Below are 6,000 nucleotides of genomic sequence, written 5' to 3' on the forward strand. Positions count from 1 at the left end.
TTCATAGGAAGTTATCTGCAACAATTGTGTACAGAAATTATTATAAATCTATAGAATTTCCAATTGTATTTGTATTGTAAACTTTGAGACAATATCAAAATTTCCAATAAAATATCCATATAAATTGACAATCTTTTCATTGTAATTTTATGTTTATTTTTCGTATTTGGAAAAGATAAAATAAATCAACAACAAAAACAATTGCAAGTGGTAGGATAAAATCTTTCGCCTGCCAACTCCTTACACACAAACATATTCACAACAAAGAACTATAAAATGATTGAAACAATTGTTATGCCACATATCAAATGTGGAAATATCTTGACAGGTACGAGAGCAGCATGAAAAGGATTTAGTGTAGGCTAAAGATATACATAGTTCAAATATTAGGTGGTCTAGTCTGTAGTCTAGTCTAGTCTATAGTCTAGTTTATAGTCTAGTCTATAGACTATTCCATAGTTTAGTCTATAGTCTAGTCTATAGTATTGTCAATAGTCTAGTCCTTAGTCTAGTCTATAGTCTAGTCTATAGTCTAGTCTATAGTCTAGTCTATAGTCTAGTCTATAGTCTAGTCTATAGTCTAGTCTAGTCTATAGTCTAGTCTATAGTCTAGTCTATAGTCTAGTCTATAGTCTAGTCTATAGTCTAGTCTATAGTCTAGTCTATAGTCTAGTCTATAGTCTAGTCTATAGTCTAGTCTATAGTCTAGTCTATAGTCTAGTCTATAGTCTAGTCTATAGTCTAGTCTATAGTCTAGTCTATAGTCTAGTCTATAGTCTAGTCTATAGTCTAGTCTATAGTCTAGTCTATAGTCTAGTCTATAGTCTAGTCTATAGTCTAGTCTATAGTCTAGTCTATAGTCTAGTCTATAGTCTAGGTTATAGTCTAGTCTATAGTCTAGGTTATAGTCTAGTCTATAGTCTAGTCTATAGTCTAGTCTATAGTCTAGTCTATAGTCTAGTCTATAGTCTAGTCTAGTCTATAGTCTAATCTATAGTCTAGTCTATAGTCTAGTCTATAGTCTAGTCTATAGTCTAGTCTATAGTCTAGTCTATAGTCTAGTCTATAGTCTAGTCTATAGTCTAGTCTATAGTCTAGTCTATAGTCTAGTCTATAGTCTAGTCTATAGTCTAGTCTATAGTCTAGTCTATAGTCTAGTCTATAGTCTAGTCTATAGTCTAGTCTATAGTCTAGTCTATAGTCTAGTCTATAGTCTAGTCTATACACTAGTCTATAGTCTAGTCTATAGTCTAGTCTATAGTCTATAGTCTAGTCTATAGTCTAGTCTATAGTCTATAGTCTAGTCTATAGTCTAGTCTATAGTCTAGTCTATAGTCTAGTCTATAGTCTAGTCTATAGTCTAGTCTATAGTCTAGTCTATAGTCTAGTCTATAGTCTAGTCTATAGTCTAGTCTATAGTCTAGTCTATAGTCTAGTCTATAGTCTAGTCTATAGTCTAGTCTATAGTCTAGTCTATAGTCTAGTCTATAGTCTAGTCTATAGTCTAGTCTATAGTCTAGTCTATAGTCTAGTCTATAGTCTAGTCTATAGTCTAGTCTATAGTCTAGTCTATAGTCTAGTCTATAGTCTAGTCTATAGTCTAGTCTCTAGTCTATTCTATAGTATAGTCTATAGTCTAGTCCATAGTCTAGTCTATAGTCTAGTCCATAGTCTAGTCTATACTCTAGTCTATACTCTAGTCTATAGTCTAGTCTATAGTCTAGTCTATAGTCTAGTCTATAGTTTAGTCTATAGTCTAGTCTATAGTCTAGTCTATAGTCTAGTCTATAGTCTAGTCTATAGTCTAGTCTATAGTCTAGTCTATAGTCTAGTCTATAGTCTAGTTTATAGTCTAGTCTATAGTCTAGTCTATAGTCTAACCTATAGTCTAGTCTATAGTCTAGTCTATACTCTAGTCTATAGTCTAGTCTATAGTCTAGTCTATAGTCTAGTCTATAGTCTAGTCTATAGTCTAGTCTATAGTCAAGTCTATAGTCTAGTCTATAGTCTAGTCTATAGTCAAGTCTATAGTCTAGTCTATAGTCTAGTCTATAGTCTAGTCTATAGTCTGGTCTATAGTCTAGTCTATAGTCTAGTCTATAGTCTAGTCTTTTTGAAATACTTTTCATTACTACCCCTTAATTTACTTGCTCTTAATTCTACAAATTTGAACACAAAACTTAAGCCCTTTTATGGGTTTATGCCTAAATATGAAAGTGTGTATAAATACGTATGTATGTACATACAAGTAATATCTGCATGCAGAGGATGTATAGAATGATGATTCCAAACATTAAGCATATGATGACCATTGATTATGACCATTCATCCATTTAAACGTACGATGATGATGATAACATCTGCCCAACTACAAACCTAATGCACAACTACAATTACAAATAAATACAAATACAGGCGTATACAAATACCCACACACAAATTATTATATAGATACACATGTACAATGCAAACAACAGATTGCAAGACTATTACAGTAATAAATTGTAGATCGAAATGTTTTGAATTTGCTGTTGAAATCGATTGTTTAACAATATGTTGTGTATGGCTGGATACTATACTTCTATACGATAGGAAACGATTTCCATACAAGTTAAATTATTATATTTTGAGTAAATGGCTTTTCAATAAATGCAAATATAGTGAGATGAACAAGGACACATGCACATATAAATATACATGCAAATAGATTTTACATTTAAATAAATCAATCGACAAATATTTTATACAGTCGATGTAAGGAAAATTAAAATTTATTTAAATTCTATCGAAAGAAAATATAACAAGAAAATATTCATATGTTTTGCATCCTTTTGTTTCCTGTTGCTGTCAACTGTACAAATACATACATAAATACATATGTAGATTTCACCGCAGACACATGTATCCATAAAAATGAAATTAAAATTGAATTTACTATTATTGTTATAGTTGTTTGGGTCATTGGACACTGTGATAATGATGAGGATATTGATAACGATAATGTTGTTTGCTTACTTTAAAGAATTAGAAAAAAAATCACAAAAATAAATTGTGTTAATAAAAAACATATTGAATAACCAATTTGTAAAGACTACATTTTGTAAATTTTATAAACCAATAATCTGTACGGACAAGTAGCATGAAAAATGAAATGAAAATCTACTGGAAAACATTCGTACGCTCATAGACTCATAGACTCACAGACATACTTTAATTAACCTTATGTTGTGCACGTTAAATAAATTAAAAATTGAAAAAAAAAAAACAAAGTGAAATGAAATCTCTATAAAAAAATACATTTCAGTAAAATAACATGTTCAATTGATATGTTTTGCAGATTTTGCTGTCTGCCTGCCAGGGAGAACATATTGACGCCCACATGCTAAACTGAAAATATATAAAATCGAGACCTTTCAGAAGAAAATGTAACAAAAAATAATGAATTTTAAATCCTCTACTAAGGCTGGACTATAAAATAGACTATAGACTATAGACTAGACTATATAATACATCATAGACTAGCCTAAAGAATATACTATAGACCAAACTATATACTAGACTATAGACCAAACTATAGACTAGACTATAGCCTAGACTATAGACTAGACTATAGCCTAGACTATAGACTAGACCATAGACTAGACTATAGACTAGACTATAGACTAGACTATAGACTAGACTATAGACTAGACTATAGACTAGACTATAGACTAGACTATAGACTATACTATAGACTAGACTATAGACTAGACTATAGACTAGACTATAGACTAGACTATAGACTAGACTATAGACTAGACTATAGACTAGACTATAGACTAGACTATAGACTAGACTATAGACCAGACTATAAACTAGACTATAAACTAGACTATAGACTAGACTATAGACTAGACTATAGACTAGACTATAGACTAGACTATAGACTAGACTATAGACTAAACTATAGACTAGACTATAGACTAGACTATAGACTAGACTATAGACTAGACTATAGACTAGACTATAGACTAGACTATAGATTAGACTATAGACTAGCCTATAGACTAGACTAGACTAGACTATAGCCTAGACTATAGACTAGACTATAGACTAGACTATAACTAGACTATAGACGACTATAGACTAGACTATAGACTAGACTATAGACTAGACTATAGACTAGACTATAGATTAGACTATAGACTAGACTATAGATTAGACTATAGACTAGACTATAGACCAGACTATAGACCAGATAGACTATAGACTACTAGACTAGACTATAGACTAGACTATAGACTAGACTATAGACTAGACTATAGACTAGACTATAGACTAGACTATAGACTAGACTATAGACTAGACTATAGACTAGACTATAGACTAGACTATAGACTAGACTATAGACTAGACTATAGACTAGACTATAGACTAGACTATAGACTAGACTATAGACTAGACTATAGACTAGACTATAGACTAGACTATAGACTAGACTATAGACTAGACTATAGACTAGACTATAGACTAGACTATAGACTAGACTATAGACTAGACTATAGACTAGACTATAGACTAGACTATAGACTAGACTATAGACTAACTATAGACTAGACTATAGACTAGACTATAGACTAGACTATAGACTAGACTATAGACTAGACTATAGACTAGACTATAGACTAGACTATAGACTAGACTATAGACTAGACTATAGACTAGACTATAGACTAGACTATAGACTAGACTATAGACTAGACTATAGACTAGACTATAGACTAGACTATAGACTAGACTATAGACTAGACTATAGACTAGACTATAGACTAGACTATAGACTAGACTATAGACTAGACTATAGACTAGACTATAGACTAGACTATAGACTAGACTATAGACTAGACTATAGACTAGACTATAGACTAGACTATAGACTAGACTATAGACTAGACTATAGACTAGACTATAGACTAGACTATAGACTAGACTATAGACTAGACTATAGACTAGACTATAGACTAGACTATAGACTAGACTATAGACTAGACTATAGACTAGACTATAGACTAGAACTATACTAGACTAAGACTAGACTATAGACTAGACTATAGACTAGACTATAGACTAGACTATAGACTAGACTATAGACTAACGAGACTAGCATAGACTAGACTATAGACGAGACTATAGACTAGACATAGACTAGACCTATAGACTAGACTATAGACTAGACTATAGACGAGACTATAGACTAGACTATAGACTAGACTATCGACTAGACTATAGACTAGACTATAGACTAGACTATAGACTAGACTATAGACTAGACTTATAGACTAGACTATAGACTAGACCTATAGACTAGACTATAGACGAGACTATAGACTACTAGACTAGACTAGACTAAGACTAGACTATAGACTAGACTATAGACTAGACTATAGACTAGACTCTAGACTAGACTATAGACTAGACTCATAGACTAGACTCGAATAGACTAGACTATAGACTAGACTATAGACTAGACTATAGACTAGACTATAGACTGGACTATAGACTGGACTATAGACTAAGATATAGACTAGACTATAGACTAGACTATAGACTGGAATATAGAATAGACTAGACTATAGACCCGACTATAGGCTATATTATAGACTATACTATGGCTCGTTATTTCTTTATGCATAAGGTCGTTACTTTTTAAAATTTGTAAATACTCTTTCCCCATTTTAATAATTAGATTGCCTTACTGCCTTATTTTTCTAAAATTGTGTTAAAAACCATATCGAAGCAGAAACATTTTAATAGTTGCAAATACATACAAGTTTTTACAGCTCCAAAATACCACAGAATTTCAACATCGACATCCTTGTAAAGCAACAAAAAAAGAATATATATAAAAACAAATGTTAATTTGTTGTGTTGTATGTTCTGAAAACATTCAATTGTTGGAGGAAATCTTTAAAAAAAAATAAAAAAGAAAAAACATATAAAAATTACTCATACGTTGTGTAG

Source organism: Lucilia sericata, unplaced genomic scaffold, assembly GCF_015586225.1.
Source record: "Lucilia sericata isolate MDLA Ls3-8-SP2 unplaced genomic scaffold, ASM1558622v1 Contig000873F_arrow, whole genome shotgun sequence".
Classification (NCBI taxonomy): domain Eukaryota; kingdom Metazoa; phylum Arthropoda; class Insecta; order Diptera; family Calliphoridae; genus Lucilia; species Lucilia sericata.